At 36.4% G+C, this 21,364-nt stretch overlaps 1 protein-coding gene across 5 annotated transcripts in view; it reads right to left on the bottom strand.

The window, feature by feature from the left end:
* Positions 1–21,364, bottom strand: part of GABRB2 (gamma-aminobutyric acid type A receptor subunit beta2) — a 170,181-nt gene that overhangs the window by 128,127 nt on the left and 20,690 nt on the right. Inside the window, exon 1 of one of the 5 annotated variants that reach the window (XM_074883617.1) lies at positions 18,071–18,155. The exons of the other annotated variants lie outside the window; for them this stretch is intronic. The gene's annotated coding sequence lies outside the window, so the exon portion shown is untranslated. Of the gene's footprint in view, positions 1–18,070; positions 18,156–21,364 lie in introns of those variants that run through there. 5 annotated transcript variants of the gene reach the window in all.

Raw genomic sequence — 21,364 nt, 5'->3', positions numbered from 1 at the left:
GCTTACTTGTAGCACAACAGCAACTTTCTACATTCCTCTTAGTTCAGTATAATTAGCTATTCTGCTTAGAAAAGAACAGACAATGAAATGAAGGGGTAAAATCAGGCAAAAGAGGACTCAAGATTCCAACCAATGGATAATTTACACAATACCCATACATATTATCTATTATTAACACTAAAACTCACACATTTAAAAAATTGGATGTTGAAATCTAATATTGCTGGCTGCCAGCCATGCATAGAAAACAGACAGGGTAATGCTAAAGAAAACAAATTTTTATTCATTTACCTTCTGTGTGAAATGAACTGTGTAGTGAATTATTTAGAAGAGGAAAATTGTAATTGCATGTGTAATAAAGCTGAAAATTAAGGAGAAGCAGATGGAAGACTAAAAGTTCTTTTTTGTAAGTGATAAGAGGATGATTCATAAGTATTTGACATTAGTTAAAATTACTTATGGAACAAATGTCTATGGAAAAATGTTCTTCTTAGGACAATGTGCCATCACATAATGTGTCTGTCACAACCAGCAGAGAATTATCTGAATTGAGACCCCTAATCAAAAAGAGAAAAGGAAATAGGAAGAAGAAAAGGGACAAAACTTGTTCCCTTCTCCTGAACTTTAGTGACTTGGGTCTTAGTGCCCTGAATTCTTCAGGTAGAAAGCTATCAGAAATGTCACAGATCACAAGAATTCAATTAATTTGTAGTTTTCAGGGTACTTTATACTGTCACAAAATGGTAACGCACTTCCTGAAGTCAGCTCAACAGAACGTGGGACGGGATAAGTGGGATGTAAGTGCAGGAGATTGGTGGAGAAGTTACCTCACTTGGTTGTAAGCAACCCTTAGAGAAGGTTTTTTTAAAGTCTCCATCTAGTTCTAGAGAAAAACTGAAATGAAAGCCAATGATCTTACTCACACTTACACTGTTGCATATGACTTGAAATATATTAAGTGAACATTTTCATATAGAGTGAAATATTTAACCTATCAGGAATAATTAAAAATACTGAGATTAATGTCTTTTCATTGTTTTCCTAATGTCATGTCATAAAAAAATGCAGCTACCTTACAGATGATCCTTCAGTGGTTTTTGTTCATAGTAAATAGGCCAGCACTTCCATTATGCAGAGAAGGGTTCTCTTCACTGTAACATCAGCACACATTATTTCCATGCAGTGCAGAAGCCAGCCTTGCTGTAGTAGGAGCAGGTGGTGCAGAACAAGACTTCACCTGTTTGCTGTGGTCTTTCAGCAGCATATGATAGCTGCCCTTCCATTCTAATGTCAACAGTATTCATGCTTTAACCCAAATCTTTTTACATAGCAGACAACTGGAGTTTAAGGTATCATTTAACTTGTGCTAGAGTTGTGTGCATGCAAATGCACATACATACACTATGTTAATTTGGAGATAAAATTCAAATTATACCTGGAGCTAATAATGCTGTAAAGCACATCTTAATTCTTCTATGAAACCTTTGGTTTAAAATATACAGCTAAGTGTTACTGTCTCTTCACAGCACATCCTCTTCTAGGTCACATTCTGAATCACTCATTGCCATATATTACTATTCATAGGTATTTCTTAAATATGTTAATCATGTCACATACAGAAGAGTTTGCTGAGAATTCGAGTAAATTAGTCCCTAACCTCTATTAACTGTTAATAAGTATTTTAAAAGATCTGTAAAGGCAGCCTGCATACTGGTCCTCCTCTTCCACACTGGCCATTTAAATCGATTACTGATAATACAATAGGACCAATTTGCTCTTCAGTATTGTTTGGAGACAGAATATAAATGACAAAATGATAATGTCTGTCACCATTTTGCTTCAAAATAGCAAGCCACTTAAGCTGCACTTTCGGTTAAAAACTAGAAGAGAGAATAGCAAGAATAATTTGTAATTTTGTAATTTTTAACAATTTTTTGAAGTACCTTAATATTTCCCTCTGTTTTATTGAAATTTCATGCCATGACATGAAGCTGTATTAACCTGCACAAGTGATAACAGTGGTCTTATTTTGCTCAAAGAACTTTCTCATTTTATTCTCAAATTGAAGAAAATACACTGGCATAAGAACATTATTTCCTTCCTGTTAGAATACACTGTTATGAGACAGGTTATGTAGAAGAACTATTCACATTTAGAAATGGTAATAGAAGAGAATTCTCTTTCTTCTTAAAAGACTAACAATTTTTTACATCCTTTTACACCAAACAGTGTTAACTGTAGAAAAATATACCTACTTAAATCCCACAGCACTGGCAATATATTCATTGACACATAAAAACTGAGCACTGAAACAACTGACAGCTTCACACCTAAGGAAAACTGATTGACAAAAAGAGATGACAAATATTTTTTACTTTTGACTTGTTCTTAGATACTTTTTCTCCATCTTCATGCAACATTTTGAAACACTGATATAATTTGCTTCACGCCCACCTGGTCAACCCAAGCATCTCAGACCTATTTTTTGTGGTTAATACAGCCTTTCAGTTTATATTCTCAAACTATCTAAAATGTACCATTCTTTCTTCCCATAAAGGTACCCCATAGCCCTTGACAGTGTTTTGAGAATTCATCTCATCTGGCATTTCAAAGAAAGAGGTATGTTGACTTTGATTCCCTTGGATTTCTCCAATTCACTTATCTGTCTTCCAGACAGGGTTATAGTTTACAGGATTATTCTTAGCTTAAGTATTTATAAAGTGTCCATCTGTTTAGTTGTTAATATGGCCATCAGAGACGCAGCATTGATATTTTTACCACAGATATTTTAAGATCTCTTATAGAATACCCAATACAAGTTTACAAGATACTGCAACCAAACAGTCAGAGGGTCTATCGGAGCAGAGGAGCTTTGATTCAGGTCTTGTTCCACATTAGTGTACACCTAGTCCAACATGCTAATTACAGCACTTAGGTTCACCTGTCAGCTGCTTAAAATTTTTTCCAATCTTTTACTCTGCCTCTATTGCATACAATCATCTTAAGAATATAGGACCTAACCTCTGGGAAAACCTCTACCAGTAACAACCCTAAGGAAAACCCTGAAAAGTTCTCCCCTCTTTTCCATTGATGGTCTGTATTAGTGTACAATAATACTTCAGTCCTTTTTTGTTTAATGCAAGCAACAGGCATTTCATATAAAAGATAATAGCAACAGCATAGCCTATATATATCATAACCTACCACAATTTCACAATAGGTAGACTCAAGGGCTCAGTAAGTTAAAAATAATGCAATATTAACTGCACAGCTTTTGATATAGAGCCAGAAAGCTCTTTCAAATGTGTAAAAGAAACCTTGAGATATACATATCTAACAGCAAATTACTTGTCTGTAAAAGTATCCTGATTTTATGAATTTCTGGTTCTGCAGGACAGCATTTTCTATCTACTGTTCTAGATCAAGAATAACGTTATTGAAAATATTTAAGTGAAGCACATATGTCAAATCAAAGTTGCTGAAATTTTCTTGTGACAAAGCAACTGTAACAGATAGCTTTTAGTATCTAGGGAAATCAAACCATGACTCAGTTTATTTTTCTGCCTAGAGGGGTTCAAGGATATTAAGCAATTCCTCCAAATACACTGATGTTTGGATGCTTCTACATATTCATTTTAATTAGTTGTTCACTAATTTTGATTTTTATTTGTTCTTGCAGTGATCCATTTGCCTACGTAATCTCTTGTTCTTTTTTCTTTCTTCCCATAAAATGGGATTTCAATCACTACATCTTACTCTAACTGAATCATAGAGTCATAGAATGGTTTGGGTTGGAAGGGACCTTAAAGATCACCTAGTTCCAACCCCTGCCATGGCAGGGACACCTTCCACTAGAACAGGTTGCTCAAAGCCCCATACAACTGAACAGGCAATCCTAACCCAGCCTACAATATCCCACACCATTTATGTAAAATTAGTGTGAGAAAACTGAGAAAAAGTCCAGACTACAGCATAGAACAGAAAGTCTGGAGTATAGCAACGATCTGAGGCAACCTAACTGCAAGTTTCAAAATTTCAGTTAAAACACCTTGTAAAAAGGTTACATGTCTTATGAAAAAGAACCCTATATCATACATAAAACTTAGTAAAAGACCACTCTGAAAGGAGTAGGTGCTGTTGTTATACATGATCAACAAGCTTAAACGCCAACATAACTAAGCTTTCAGAAATCACTTTGGTACCTCCCTTTAAGCAGACTGCTTCCAGCCTTTCACACATGGATTTTAGTGGCTGTATTGCAGACTTAACATCTGGTGTTCTGCATGCCTATTCCTTAAAGATGTTATTTTCTTATGCCAACCAAAGTTATCTGCAACTAGCTGAAGATACCCCACATTTGGACAAAATATGAAAGTAACAGGACATGAACAATATCAGTTCCAGAAAAGCATACCACATATTTACAAATTCAGGGAAGGAAAATGGCAATGAGGCAAATACAGGAATAAAAGAACACAAATTTTGGCTTTTGAGGATATAGGTCATGCTACAGAGACCTCCAGATACAAATACAGTTTCTGCCATGGAACAGGCTGAGCAATTTATTCCCTGACTTTTTTTTTTTTTTTTTTTACAGTCTAGTAGATGATTTTGCGCTGACTACTTTGACTTTGGTGAAAGATAGAGACAAATAGCCCAAAAAATTACTGCAGAAAGTGGCATGCTGGTATCATACAACATATGGCAGAATCCAGAACCTTGTGTAGTGAGGAATGACACCTCTGCCAAAAGCCTGGCTGCTGTTACCAAGGCTGAAGTCCAAAAAACACCCCGAAAACACACCACCAAAAAGAGGCCAACAAAACCAACCAATCACATATCATGTCTGCCAAAGAAGTTGAAGGTTAGCTTGTGTGGTTTTCTAATTAAAGTTTTAAGTTTCACCCCCTTAAAGCATTTTCAAAAAAAAAAAAAAAAGATTGCCCTTCTTCATTTTGTTCAAACCTAAGAAAATCTTAAATGTTCCCTATCAATAAAACACCTCGAGAACTGTCCCTGCTCACAATCCTATCTCAATGAAGGGAAGACGAAGAAGACCAACAGAAATTAGCTGCATGAACTAACATAAACTTTACATTTACATTTTGTTTTCTGTGTAGAAGGAAACATGCCTAGACAATTTCCTTCTGTAATACTGTGTTATTTAAGAGATAATGTCAATGAAATAGTGCATTGTTAGAGGATAATGGTCTCCTGCTGCTCTTAAATGCCAAGGCACAGCTAAGCCATTTTTTTGCAAAGCAAGGGACATTAACCCTATGATAATATTCTACTATAAATGACATTTCTATTATACTGAATAGGGTATGTTGATTCAATCATTTGATCTGATACCTGCTATTGTGACAGAGCAACTGTTGCTCCAACACGCTGCTGCTCTGAACTTGCAGCATTTGAACTGACCCCCTGCAGAACCCTGCAGCATTTGCAACCTTTAATCCAAGCATATAAACCTCAGCCAAGTCTCAAATAACATTAGATACATATTTTTATGGCCATTTTGTAGATAGAGAAACTAAGACTTGCCCCACCTTACAGTACAGCTTAGCACAATGACCAGAATAAAGGTGAAATATTTACGACCAGAGAGGGAGAAATATTTACCTTAAAGGAGAGGTGCACCTTTCTACTTGGGTTTGCAACCGTTCACTAGCATGTAAAAACTTGGATGTGTTCTATACCAGCAGCATGAAGGGTTGGTCTCCTTTCAACCTTCAGAATGAGGTATGCTGTATGCCAAGAAAGAGGGCATGGAAGGCATGTGGGCATCATATTTCAAAGATTTCAAGTATCTAAAGAAAGTAGACGGCTTTCTTCCTTTGACTCATTGTTCATGCACCACTCCTGCACAGTGGTGGTCTCAAAGCAGTAATAACTTAACTCTGAGATTCATTCAAAGTCTCAGAAGCATGACTCAACTTTAAAACTACCTTAAAAACATTTGTTTTCCGAATTTCTGCACTGAGATGAACAGCAATTCCTTGAAAACGCTGTGCAATCCTTCACCTGATGGAAAAGCTGATTCGAGCAAGGTTTAACGTGTCTGTGGACTGGTTGTATCTTCACACATTTTCCATTTTCTTTAGGTGGATGGAGATTTTGGAATGGCCTGTAGGGCTGTCTAGTGTAAAGGAAGCAAGAACTACGATGGCAGGGCTTGTTGGCAAGTGCCTTGGTGCCTGTCCATAGGTCTTACTAAGACCACACAACACCAGTGGATAGAGCTACTGCAGCCAAAGTGCTGGCTCAGCAACAGCCACCCCAAAATGTATAAAGAAGCAAGGAAGTTGTCCCTAAGTGTTGGATAATGCTGTTGAAGAAAGAAGTGCTTACACAACATTTGAAGGCAGTGCAAAGACTCTTCATATTAAAATGGAAACCCATCAGGGAGTCCAGAGCCAGATGAGCTAAGATCCTCAGCAACAACAGTGGTAACTTGACTCTTTGTTGCACAAATGACTGCTAGTGAAGAAGGTGTGCTGTGTGCTACTGGCTGGTTCACAGCCCACAAGTGAGGGGACAACAGCATCTCTCCTGAAACACATGATGGCTTGCACACTGATGATGCAGCTGTGGCCGAGGCTTTTCAGAGTTTCCAGTATCAGGAGATGCAAGCTAAAGAATCTGAAGCTTTCTGTGTGTCAGTTTGTAGCCTGATATTTCAGTGCTGAATAAGCATCTCCGGATTTATGAACGTACTACACACTGGCTGGTTTCCTTAACACAACTTGACAGAGTGGATAAGCACCTCAGTGCAACACAAACTCAACCATGATTAGCTTACGGGAAAACATAACTGAAAAGCAATTTACTAATTAAGGCAAGGATTCCCCTGGGGTCTAGCTGAATATAGTAAAAAATTAAACTTGCCTGTAACTCAGACAGCAGGCACTTGCGAACAACAAAGGCAGAACAAAAGATCCATTTCACATGTTAACTACTAAAAATATCTTGAAATTTGGGAGCGTGAAACACAGGCATATCCACAGCAAAACACACATACAATCACTGGAAGGAGAAACGAGACTGTTCTAATTATAATCATGTTCATTTCAGCAACTAATGGAGGAGCTCTACAGTAAAAACTTTATGAAAAGTCTTGGTTTTTATAAACTTGTTTCCAATATTTTATTTTGCTTAGTATAATTGTCATCCAGCTACCTCTAATTATCTGTCATAGATTTCATGTTTAAAACTAGATGTTACTATATAGCTTACATGGTTCCTTTTAGAATCTTCAAACTTTATTGTATCTCACAGAACTCTATCGCATTATTCCTTCTTTCAATTTGTATCTGAATTATGAGTAACTTCTTAGGGAGTTTTCACAATAAAAACACTGGTTCTGTCACAAGTAAAACCATCCACATAAGTCAGTAATTCAGAAGTAACTTATGTCACCAGCACCCATACAGTTCAGACCAGGAAACCATACGCATGTAAAGTCAACTTGACATAAAAGCTTAAAATGGTCCTCTCAAGGAACTCCAAAGCATATAGCCTTGACCCTTTTAATTTTTCTTTCATTTTTCATCTAGAAGGTCAGGCTAGGCCCAGGGCATTTTTACCCTCCTCTCTCTTTATGCAGTCTCCCTTCCTTGTTTGATGGTCTAGTGATCGTCCAGCTATTTGCACGCTAAACCCTAGTTAAATTCTTCTTTTGTAATCAGGAACAAGCTACTAAAGACATTCTGTAAATTAAGCTATATTTTCCTGCTGGGGGAAGTGTCTAAGTATATTATTAGAAGACCTAGACATGCCAAAATCTACTACAATTTGACCAGAGATCCATAGATTCTTAAACTTACCTCAGCAGACACTAAGAAACCATTAATGCTGTGGAGGTAGACTCAAATTGCATGTGCTGCATGTTTGTGCTTATGTATGTCTGAATAAAGGATTGTTATTTGCTTCCTTATACTCCCTGTGGCATAAGGTAATGTGGTAGCTAAAGTAAACAGCACCAGACAGACTTAAAAATTGATCCTACAGTTCATTCTAGGTTTTTCCTAAAGGGCCTTTCATTAGCAGCACCCAAAGAGTGAAAGCATAATTTACCTTATGTAAGGTAGAGTTAATTATCCCACATTAGAGCCCCAGTGACCAATCTATAAAACAGCTGGTAACATCTTTTTTTAATTGCAAAACCATTGGCTGTCTACCTTTTTTTGTTTCCAGAATGCTATGTGCAATTTTTCTTGGTATTTTCTGCCTGCCTCATAAAAAGTTGACCTGATTATCTTCAGATAAATACTGCATTACTAATATCAGAGCTTAATAGATGCTAAGGAAGTGCAAAATTATCTTTTCAGCTTTGTGAAATCTAAACGACCTTACAAAAAAGTAACAATTTCCACTTCTGCATTAAATTTTGCACATGGTGCAAGCAAGACATTTTATAAATCAGTTTGTAAGTCATTAGTAATATTTATTCATAACAGATTAGGGCTATCCTGCATAGCCCTAACATCCTCGATCAGAAGCTTCAGATCCTGCTCTAACAAAAACATCCCAGAACAACCCCAAACCACAGACAACTCACACACAGACCAAAGGTGTAACAGTCCTGCAATAAATTTCTGTCCTGTAACAGAAACAGTCCTGTAATAATTTTCTGAAGACATCACACTTGCAGTGAGAGAACTGCGTATCTATAATCGATCCACATTCTCATGACTAAATTAAAAAAAAAGTGGTAATTTGTGGACACAATAAAACCTTAGCCAACTACAAGGCAAATGACACTCCTAAAAAACCATGTCTGACCAGCAACTTGCAGACACTTCTAATAATCATCACAGGACAAGACAATAATTAATTTAAAAGTTACATTTTAAGGATATCTGCTCTTTTTGGTTCCTCAGTATTTAGCAGAGCCATGTTCTATATAACCATGAGTAACATGTTCATCTTAAGCCATAACCATTATTCAAATATTTGATTTGAAATCTTCTGACATACTTTTTACAATGAACACTGAATAATACGGCTCTTTTTTCATTTCGCACTACAAGGTACGCAGCAGCAGCAATAACCCCAACACATCACTATGCTTTTCACAACCAGAAGAATTATGTATTAAAAAAATCAAATGTGCAGAAAACATATTTTATCATAATTTAATTTGCTGTCTAAAAACTTATGTTGCTTTAATCAAGATAATAACAGTTTCCTTTAATCAGGGTGTATCATGATCCTACTGTAAATAGAAACATACTTGGTACAGTACAGAGGTATCCACAGCCTACATGTAATGGCACTGATTTTTTAAACCTGCCTACCATCCTGGTAGGTTCTGTGACCTTAGTATTTTTGACATTTGGATATTAATGGAATAAACCAGAAGGAATTAAACAAACTAAACAGCTGTCTTACAGTTCAGTACAATAAAAATCTCTGTAAGAACAGGGGAGACAGCAGGGAAAAAGAAGCGTTTTTAATTATACCCCTTTGCCCTGATGATTCTACTGCTTTCTAATTTTTCATTCTCACCATCAGTTCATCCCAGTTGGCCATCTTCAATTGATAAGGTGGTTACAGAACAAAGCACCCTGCCAGGGTTCTTACAGAACCATTTCAGATGGTTCAGATCATAAACTATGCATAATAATAAACTACGCAGGTCTGCCTGTCTCTCTCTTTTTTCAAAAATTCCTTGTGCATATAACACCAAAACAGGCAGAAACCTTCGCTGATATTAAATACATGAATGCTACTGAAAGAGAAGAAAATTCTTTTGTTCAGAAACCTATCTTAATGTTACTACTTGCATGACTGCAGCTAAGGCAAAGCTTTCCAGAATTATTTTCTTACACGTATTTCTTCTGATGAAAAGAGAGCAATGATGAGAACAGAACTTCCTAATTTTTCCAAAACTGGAATGCAACACCTTTTTTTCAGTTTTCTGTCTCACACATTTTAAAAAGTCCAAAGCACTTATGATAAGAACAACTTAAAACCCGTCATTGCTGCAGAAATGTTTAAGTGATACTACCGGTATATTACAGAAAGAAATCCCACAATATTAACAGTATTTAATAGTCAAGAAAGGTGCAAAGTCAATGTCAAGTGTTTAATTTTAAAACATGGTGATATATATTAATGAGGTATTACCATAAATGCCAAATGTATAAACTTGAGCATTGCCATATACCAAAGGGAAAAAAAAAGTCAGAGAAGGACACTTAAAATGAAATTGGTGGCCATATTTATGTAGTCATAAATATGGTCATTTAATCTTAAACTCAATGCCAACGAACTTACAAGTGTAAAATAGAGCAGGATAATGAACAAGAATAGACCCTTAACACAGACAAGTTGCGGTACCATCAATTCAGATGTCTTCCCTCTGCTAAAACTGCTCTGAAACCACAGATATTTCCCTCTTTTGTTTTGATCATTTCTTATCATTCCCCCAAAACTCCCACTATGACACAGATGTGTTTTTCTGAGTGCAAAAGACTATTCAGATTCTTCCTGCTTCACGTTAGGTATGAAATTAGTGTGTAGCATACACATGATAATGTGGCCACTGAGAATCTATGCAGGTGAATAGAGAAGTGCTCTCTTGTGTCCCCAGTAATACAGAAATTACTCTCACATTTTATGAAACATCCTCAAAAGCTATCTTTGAAAATCAATTATATCTAGAGCAATGCACACAACTAATTTTTTGAGACAAGTGTACTTCAAGTATTTATAGAAAAACAGTGGTCAAAAATTCTTTTACCTATTAAAGTAACAGTATTTCAGTTAATGCTTTCTTCTAATGGAAGCCTTGCAGGAAGATGCAAATCTCTGAACATGCTTTTGTCCCTTCCAAAACCAGGTATCTGCTAACACAGATACTGCCTTGAAGCTCAAGGACTCACCCAATTCTTACCCTAGTTAACCTAACTGTAAATGTGCTCTGAAATGAGTCAAAGTGCCCAGCATACGACTAATTTAAAAAACAAACAAACAAAATCCCAAACCCTGTCAAAATGGTGCTGAAGTAGCTCCTGAGGTCCAAACTTCTGTATCTTGATCATTCTTGTGTGGCTAATGGTTGTTGCTTTGGCTTGACAAGGGACATTTGTCTTCCTGAGTCTTTTTCTGCCTTATGAGCAAGGCCTCCCATAAGCCATCTAATGGCATTTATTATATAAACTACTCTGCTTCAAAAACAAACAAAACTCTGAATGGAATAAAACAGATCTTCCCAACTGTAATTATTCCTACCATAGAGCCTTCTCAGGGGTTCAGGTAAAGGTCATTACGAGTTTCTCACTCTGTTGATTGTGTGAAGAAGGAGGGTGATGAAGAAAGAAGGGAAGTAAAAGGTAAAAAGAAAAAAGCATCTTTATTGCAACTGAGGCAAAAAATTGGGTAACCATTGCTATTGAATGCATCTTAATACCTCCAAAAGCATGGAAGAAGCATATTGATTCCTCTAAAATTTGTAACCTAAATGTTCCTCCAGACAAGCAGCAACTTACGTCAACCTGAAGATCTGACACGAGAGAAGAAAGAATACACAGTGAGAAGAATGCAAATAGTTGCACAAAAATGCATTCCTTTCTCAGCAAATATGGAAAGACCAGAGCTAACACTGCCAGACTACCCAGCTTTGGGCTAGGCAAAAAAACCCCCTACTTCCACACATCCAAAAAACCTATTATGAAATATAAAACTATCATAGACATTAAGAAAGTGAAAACAAATGGTAAATAAGCTTGCATAAATCACCCATCACGGATTTCACTTGGGTTACATCACTCAAGTGCCAAATCTTTTAACATGAATTTGACATAGTTGTATTCTTCCCCTACTTCAGGAACTCTGGAAAAATTACTATTCATTCCTCCATACTAACTCTTCATCCCTTTACCAGAATACTCCAAATGTCTTTTTTTCTTTGTTCAATTTATCTTCTTTTGTTTCCTACCTCCTGAAGTGCCTCTCTGTACAGACCCACTGATTTCCACATAGTCACTGGGAATCTTACAGAAAGGTGACTTGAACTCGTTACCTCCTAGCTTCCAGTAACCTAATGCATCTTTGCATCCCTGCTGCTATTACTAATGACTGTACTTAAATGTTTCTGTGTAGCTTTAAACACCTTAATATTACAAGTTAAATTGTAATATATAACGATAGCCCTGAAAATAAATCTGCCTGTAATTAACTGCTTTATCCATACAGTTATACAGTCATGCCTCTTCCTGAAGACCACCTGCTTCAGATTAAGTCTGACGGCAGTAACTGCACAAATGTTATTGCCTATGGTTAGCACTCAAAAGCTCTGGTAACTAAAGCCCCAATAGGTTTGGCACTGGTCAAAAGTAGAACAAAAGAATGGTCTCTGCCTCAAAAAAACTCAGCTGAAGACTACACCGTTCAGCTGTTCAGAGTTGCCAAAGCTGCACCTTCACACTTTCATCTCAAACAGAAATACTGGTCTTACCCCTTACAGCTGGCTTTCTCCATTGAACAAAATCATCAGTTCTGGCTGACTCCCCAGATGCCTCCTGTTTGTCCTCTCTCTCATGTTGTAGTCCTCGGTTAAGTACCTACATATCTTCTAAAACATGTCTAACTTCTTCATTCCAATTATTCTTTAAACCAACTTCCTCAGTGCCATTCCGCACTTTTCAGCACAGGCCAGATGACTTTCTACTTAGTGTAGTACACCTCAGACAGGAATGCACACAATTATGTACACAACAGAATGCTCCAGAAATCAGTCTCCCTCAGTAGAAAGTAGATATATTTTACATCTTAAAATCAACACTTTGTCCTTTGTCTGAACATGCAGTTTATGCAACAAGGTTCAGAACATGGCAGGTAGACAAGAGAATAACACACTTCTGGTTCTGACACACAGATACCTACTCATTCTACATACTCATCTGCTTCCGAGAAGAACCTTGCAAATTTTAACACACACGTGATCATGAAAACACAACAGGAAATCATTTCCCCTCAGAAAATCCTTAACAATCTATCCATGCAAAGGTGTGAGGACTCATGAGTAAAAAACAGGGAAAATGCAGGAAAGTAAACAGAAGCACCTGCAAATAAGAGAAAGCAGTCATCAGGTAACAGGCCCATACAGAATGGTGGGGTAGCAAAGGCAAATGAGCTGGAAAAGCCTAAATCAGAAGCTTAAAGCAAAAAGCCAATTCTTTGTTTTTCAGAAAGGTTAACTAAGGGGGTAAGGAAGAACAAATGGAGAACCAGAACCTTGCTTTAGAGTATACCCAAATTACATATTCTTCATACTCTACCAAAATAGACTTCATCCCTCCTATATACCTCCCAGCTTATAAACAAAACATGGCCAGAGAGGAAAAGGTGGAATTTCCCAAACAGGGAAGAGCTCCACTGAAAAAAATCCTCATCCCCAAAATATCCAAGTAAAATAAAACGTGAGGACAGAAAGGTAACACAGTTGGTGTGGTCAGTAAGACCAATTATTAATACCTAGAACAAATGGATGGCAAACTGAAAACTGAAATCTGTCTCCTTACTCTCACTCATCACATCATGAATCAGTTATACATTGCTCACAGCAAGAAAATTATGTTACTAATTCTAGTTTATTTTGTTCAATTTCATTCACTTCTTTAGCTCTTGGTACACTTACTGTCATAAAGAGTAAAAGCAGAATTAAGAAACAAAGCACTTTTCTGACTACTAAACATCAGCTAAGTAACACTGACGATTGACATAAAAGATAATGGCTGCTGCTCTAAAATAAGTATTTCATAGTTTTTGGACTCATCTGTTTTCATTCTTATTTCTTGAAAAATATTTTTGTTATTATGAAAATGAAGTTTGGAAATAAATACAAGATTTTCTATCCTGAGGACTATTTATGAAATGGAACCAGTCAACACTGAAGCTGAGAAGCGGATTATGGCATGCAGCTGTGGTCTACAGGAACGGTCCATTACCAAGAGCCTGCTGTTCTCGTATGAGCCACTTCAATTATACAGTGGATATTTAAAAAAAAAAAAAGTCCAAAAGGCCTTAAATCCAAAAGGCAATTATTGAGATACTGAAGCTTTCTTGAATCTCCCCTTTTCATATAATTGAGCTCCTTTTAAATGACAGTGATTTCTAATTGCATTGCAAACACTAGTTTGAATTGCATGCCCAAAAATTGAGCTTTCCAGGTGAAGCATTTTAACACACTACATGCTTCTGTCTTTCCTCTTTACTCTCAACCTGCAGTTCAGTCCTGAGAGGTGGGAAGTAATTCCTGGGAAGCCTGATTCCCACCATCTCCAGCACATGCCATAAGGTCCCTGAAAAAACATGGGGTTTAAAGCACAGATTGACAAAACCAAGTCAGTTCCCAGTGAGAATGACACTATCATCAGGAGTACAAAGCTGGAATTATTTGACAATTCTAAAGAGCCAGAAGAGGCCTGGAGTGCAAGAACTTTTCTGGAGATTATGTTATATGTGTTATACTGAGGTTTCCACAATACAGAAGCCAAATAATATTTCCTTTAATTTCTACCTTGTGTGGACTATTAATGGAAATTGTCTGCTGTCTGTCATCACATCACTTGTCAGCTGCACATTGCCCTAAACAATGAGCATGTGATTAGCTGGTTACTAATTTTAGTTTGTTCTATTTTCATTTTAGATCTTTTTGTTTTTTCCTTATTTACTGGCACAAAAAATAACAGAAAGTTTTTCAAGAGGCTTCTTTCTAATAATTCATGACTGCTTAAAGAATGAACTATCTTTTTTTGTTAGGTGGAGTACAGCTCCCCTGCTGACTTATTTCCTGCATTGCTTTCTACGTATTAAAATGTGTTCATATGGACATACACAGCCATGTAATCTTTCTTACACCCCAGGTTAATGAAGATAATCAGTTGGCTAGAAAACATTCAAAGAAATGCATTCCTTAGCTCAGTGAGAATACTATAGATTATTAATGTGTAAGACAGGAATAAGGCCTACATGCTATACCTTGAAATCAGAATTTGATACAATGTTCTTCTGAAAAAAAAGCCTACACACATAAATAGGATTTTACAGAAAGTAAGGTACTTCTCAGTGTGAGGTCAGCTATAGTGCACGCCTCTAAGTAATGTTTTGTGGTTCCGATTTTCTTATCTATGTTCCTGCACATATTCTTTCCCCATCAGAATGTAGTGACTCTAAAGGCCTACTTACGGTGTGTATATATGATTAAAGTGCCCTAAAATCCGAACTGGAATTACTTTAAAAGCACAGCTATATTTTCTATTTGAGGGATAAGACTAAGATAATAACAATGCACTTTTCAATAAACTTATAGAAAAGCAGATAAGATTCTACTGCAGGCAACTACATTAATTTTACCCATGCTCACTTCAATTTTTGAAAGTACATTAACTCTTAGACTGCCTCCTAAAAATAACTTGGCATTTGCCTAAACTGTACAACTATAGAATATTGCTATCGTGTTTATCACATTACTTTTACATGTCCATTATTACTCAACTGAATTCCCTCATTCACTTCACCATTTCTCTTTTTATACAACCTAATACATTTACACATATAATAAAGTACTCCATCAAAGACACATACATATCTTCTAGACCGCTCTGACTTGCCCTGTACTAGCATGAGAATAACCCCCGACTGCACTGAAGAAAAAGTCTATAAGTTACAGGTATAAAGGATTTAAACAACTCATATTCAGAGCTTTATGAAAATTTAAATAAAAAACTCTTCTCTGGAGAAATAGCATTCAGACATCAAAGGCACATTATCCTTTATTGCAAGTGTCTCTCAAGACATGTTGCTCCCATGTGACAGTTTGTTTGTGATCATACTTTCTGGTGTACATTAATAACAAGATTAATAAAATTACCTTAGCCATAGGATAGTGGCATGTGGAAAGCTGCTGAAGCTGAAAATTACGTTCTCCCAGCAACTTGAAAGATAAATTAAATCGCTGAACAGCAACAAAAAAGTACGACTTTAAGATAATCCTGCAGAACTAAGGCTCAACCACTATCCTTAACTTGTACCATTTTTAAAGCAACAACTTAACCATCATTTGTTGACCTAGATACTTGGCTTGTACTCCAGATGTTCTCACATTCTTTGCTGCTGAATTTGCTTTCTTACAGGCAGTATGAATGGGTACTCCATTTAACTTCTCCAAGCACTGCACAGTCACAGGAATACAGAAGTGTTTTTCATAGTCTGTCTTAATGTTCTTATCCTACATTTTTTTGTTTCAGTGTTTTTGTTTAGTAATAAAAGTTTGGGAAGTGTTAAGGAAAAAAGTTAAAAAAAGGTGTTAAGAAAAATGGGTTAACAGTAGCTGGAAAAGCTGTTAACTAATCATTATGTATTAATAGTACTTAATACATCATCCCCTCTTCTGTGAACACGGACTAGACCTAGCCTCTAATGTAAGTGCTATTACATTACTTTTTAGTTAAAAAGTGTTATGCTACTGATTCCCACTGTGCTACAGACAGCCTAGAGCCAGGACAGAAGCTCGTAATTAGACATTTAAAGTTAACTAGACCATTTATCTAATATGCCATTCAAATTACACAGGATAGACAGCAGGAATATGGCTAAAGGAAAACTGGGGTTCAGCTCCTATATTCAAAGGTTTTTTTTTTTACAGAACTGAGAGAAACCCCATGACAGTGCTGAGATGCTCCAATACATGATGCAGTAAAATCACCCTTAACAAATTGTTTTGTCAGCCCAGAGGATTGCATGCTGTATTCTAGCCATATTTCCTTCTTCTCTAGGCCACACACTGACATCCTTCTAAAGGAAAGTTTATAAAGATTCAAGAGGAAAACTGATCGCATAAACAGTGTCTATTTGATAAAAATGGTATCAAACTTTATCTACACAGAATAGATAGAAATGCATGCATTAGAAGTATCATAAATGGAAAAGGCAGCACTTACCTGGAGTTGGTACTCAATGATACTTTAGAGTGGTTACTTCCAAATATACAAAAGTTCTAGCTTAATTACCACTGTATGGATGTCACTAGTAAATTTCAAAGGCAGTCACTGCAGGAGTTATTTCAAATTTTTTTAAATAATCAACAAGTCAAAGTTTGCGGATAAACAGAGCTAAAAGTCTTAGGTACTGTCTGAAGACTGTTTGAGCTGTCAATTTGACATCTGAAACAAAGTCTTAAATTTTAATCAAAAAAGGGGCATATGCAGCCAGACTGCGCAGCCTCCAGAGAAAGCTGCTAAGTGCCAACAGAAGCCTGAAGGGGAAGGCATTAACAGTCTGGAGCTTTCATAAGTCAAAGTGCCTCTACTGTAGCATTATTTACTATAAAGAACAGGCTCCTAAGGAAATGTTTCCCATCATTATAAATACTACAGTTACCTCCAGAAAAATACTTGGGTTTAAAAAAAAAAAAAAAAAAGAAACAAGAAAAGCAACAACAACAAAGCTTCCTCCCAATGCTTAACCGTGAAGTCAACTGCTGCTATTGCCACACCTTAATTCAGAAAAGAAAGAGTATACATAAGATGGGCCCAATACTCAAACAGAAAAAACACCACACAAATATAAAGGAATGCAGAGTAATAGCAGCAATGCATTGAGGAGCAGTCAAAGAGATCACACTGGGGATTTAGTGTGGCACTGTCAGGCAGAAGGATTCCTGGCAGAACTGCAGCCCACAGTTTTGATTTGCAATGTAATGACAGCATAACCTTTTCTAGTAGGAGAGGAATACTTAATAGTATGCCTATAAAATCTTAGTGATGGTAACTCAAGGAATGCTGCTTTTAAATGGTTGCCCTTCTGTGAATTTCTTTACAGGTCTGAACAATGAGAAAGGTTTGATTACAATTTATCACTACAAGCAAAACACACAAAGGCAACAAAATCAAAGAAAGGACAGAAAAAATATGAGTATAAAGAAAAGCATTAGCAACATTACAGAGAAGATCAAATGCCGGTTATTTTATTTTGCCTGTGTCACTTTAAAAGAGTATTTTCATAAAGACAATAGTTATAGAAAACTGATACTGCTGATATACTGGAAAAATTGGCTTACCTGAGTTCCACCTGTTCATTTTAAACTTCCTTCCCTTCTGCTACTCTGGTTCACCTTTAGAGAAGTCACTACCTTTCCCTATTAGACAATGCTTTAGGCTGAAAACAGAGGAAGTGAAAAATCTTAGAAGAAGGTGAATAATTACTACTGTCTCAAAACCAGGTCTTAAAAAAGTGCCTCTACAGTTCGGTGCCTATGAACAGGAAACAAGCACAATCACTAGTCTCATAAAACCTCTATGCTGTACCACATTAAGCACATTAAGAACTATGTCTTTGCTTAAAAGGGCATTTCCTTATGAAGAATTATTTTCTTTTTTGCCAAGTTATGCTCGCTTATAAAATAAATGACTAATATGGTATTTTATTTTCTCTAGACATACTAATGCAGATGGCTCCAGAAACCAGACCGCTGTTGAGTTATATTTAGAAAACATGACAGAGAACAGCCCAATGTAGCAATTCTTTTCCACTGGTGAGGACTTAATTTGAGACGGAAGCAATATGGCAACTGCTCTTACCTTCATGAATAAAGATCTATGTAAATTCCAGCTGTGATTTAGCCATCAATGTTTTTAGAAGAAAAATATTTATTGTCAGTTCTTGTAACTCAGGTGTTGAAGGAAGGGAAAATTTTCTAAAGTCAGTAATCATGGTATGCAACCACAAAATTGAAGTCTCATTTGTAACGTAGCCACTTGTGTAAAACACTGTGTCAGAGGTGATACACTGAACAGCACCATTGTTCCACATCACTTAAAAGATATATAAGTAGCATCTTGGGAGCCCAGGCACAAGGGATAGTGGAACACAGAGAAAAGTCTGCTCTCACATAAGCTTACTACTATCAGATGATTAACATAGTCATGTTGCTAAAAGCCTAACAAAGAAACTAATTCAGCTGTCCGTAAAATAGGATTGGTAAGAGTTTAGTAGGATTGAGAGGCCCTCCTGAAACCCATGTCTTTCCAATATTTTTAAAGTTTTTATCATATGTTAAGATAATGATAAGCAACAATTGCTTATCAAAGGCAACAGACAATATAGTTAATGCCCATTCACAGTTAAAGTAATTACTTAGCTTCATTCTCTCTCCAATTCTTTCTTTTAAGTAGATGTAAGGGTAAAATGAAAGGAAAGAAAAAGCCAAGCCACTGCCCTCTACCACCTCAGCCAGCTGTAGATGGTCAACTGGTATTTACTATGCCAGATTTGAAATGGATGCATTTGAAACTGGGTAACAACAAATTACTGTAACATTGGTCTAACTCAAGAGAGAGTTCCAATGTTTAACAGCCCGCTCAAGTTCATAAAGAATGACCTTTGAGGTCTTCAGATAAAGGGATTAATCAAAGCCTTAACCATCTATTACACCATTGCTTTTTACATGAGTTAAGTCTCAGGTTCTTGGTATCAGGAGTATAACTACACAAGCAGAGAGAAAAAAACCAAAATACGTTACACACCCCAATAAAACTCTGCCCATAAAATGTAGCAACTCGAGCCATTTTACTTTTGCAAGCCATAGGTTACTGGAAAATAAGTGGAAAATTTTCTGGACTTATTCTTGGTTTTGTTTGTTTGCTTTTAAATACAGAAACACAATCCAAGTGTGATAAAACTTGGCCCCTCTAGTGGTAGATGTTTCTACAGTGGATAGTTTGCGAGTTTGCACTACAATACTACTGGTCCTGGAAACACTTTCCTCATCAGTGAACTTCAGAAGTAGAGTCTGTCATAAAACGCTGCATTTAGTGACAGCTACACAGTGTTTCTGTCTTGCTTTTTGCAGAAGCTTTTATACACATTTTTAAATTAATCTTTTGGGGAGTCTTTCAGATAGCAGGGGAGCTAGACTGTTGCTTACCACTGAGACAAAAATTGCAATTCATCTCCTTCAAGCACAAGATCTTTGTCCTTATTACAACAGGGTCATTACAAGGGCTGGTAGCTGCTACTGCAACATAAACTGCAACTGTAGCACTATATACCCCACAATTTGGAAGCTATTACTATGCCATGTGTGAAGAAACTCATGATACTGTTAAGCAAAAATTAAAAGCTGAAGTCAACTTCTACATGAATTGAATTAAATCTTAATTCAAATTTAAGCATTCTTTTTGTCTAGTCATGGAGGATTTCACTTCAAATATCTCAAAACCACCCCAGTTCAATCAAAATCCAAATCAAGTTTCCCAATAGCCAACAAAAAAATGAAGTATTTTGTTTAGCCAGAATAATAACAAATAGCAAATAAAAAACTAGACTGATTTTGGCCTAGAAATGTACATGAGATGCGATAGAGCACTTGTTCTACTGATAACACAGGATATAGTTAATACAAATAATTTTTCTCCCATTGCTATTCATATACTACCGGTGATTTCCATGTACAACTGGAACATCTTTTTTTTTTTCTTTTAAGACATCTGTTACGTTGTGCCACCAAGATCAAGCTCTCATCCTCAAATCAAACACCTTTCTCCCTTTTCCCCGGAAGAAACCAGTTCAAGCTTCACTGACCTCTGAAGGAGCAATTTTTTCACCTTGCAGTTCCAAGAGACTACATGGTGTAAATTCAGTAATCTTGAAAATTTTTTGTTTTGGTGCAAATGATAACTTGCATGAGTGCTTGCCTGCAATGGTGGAGGTAACATATTTCTGTTTTTTCTACGAACTTCCTATATCAGGCCACCACAAAGGCAGTAAATGGCAAGAATTGACTAAAACTTCCCATGCCAAGTAAATTATACCATCGCTTTTCTTTTTTTCCCCCCTCAGAAAGGTTGCTTTCCATCTTCCCAGTTGGCCTTCAGTGCACCTGGCCGCTGTTCAATTTAGCATGCTCAATTATTTAAAGCACCAGTTACATCTGGTTTTACAAATTGCTATACTGTTATATATTCTAAATGTAACACTTTGCAGCAAGGTAAACTTTCTAAAAATAAGAAAAATCATATAAAAAAAAGTCTATGAAATCTGATAACTATAATCAAAGTACTTCTTAAATCCTTAATTCAGGAATTGTGGATTTTAAATACATTAATTACTTTATTTCATATTTGCTACTCATGAGTCAGCTTTGATCTGCTAAAATAACATACAAAAGACATTCTTTCCCTTCTCAAGATTTTTATTTCTACGTTATACACAAAATGCTTCTTTTGTTAGTATTTAAAAATGACATTAAGATGACACAGCAAAGTGGTGTGGGTGAGAACGTGTGGGAAGCTGATCAGAAGCACAACTAACTTCTTGGATGTTCAGAGAACAGCTGATGCCTCAAGGGAAATTT

Source organism: Strix uralensis, chromosome 14 (assembly GCF_047716275.1).
Source record: "Strix uralensis isolate ZFMK-TIS-50842 chromosome 14, bStrUra1, whole genome shotgun sequence".
Lineage (NCBI taxonomy): Eukaryota > Metazoa > Chordata > Aves > Strigiformes > Strigidae > Strix > Strix uralensis.
Note: the sequence above shows the minus strand (reverse complement) of the source record. Positions and strands in the feature narration are given on the sequence as shown.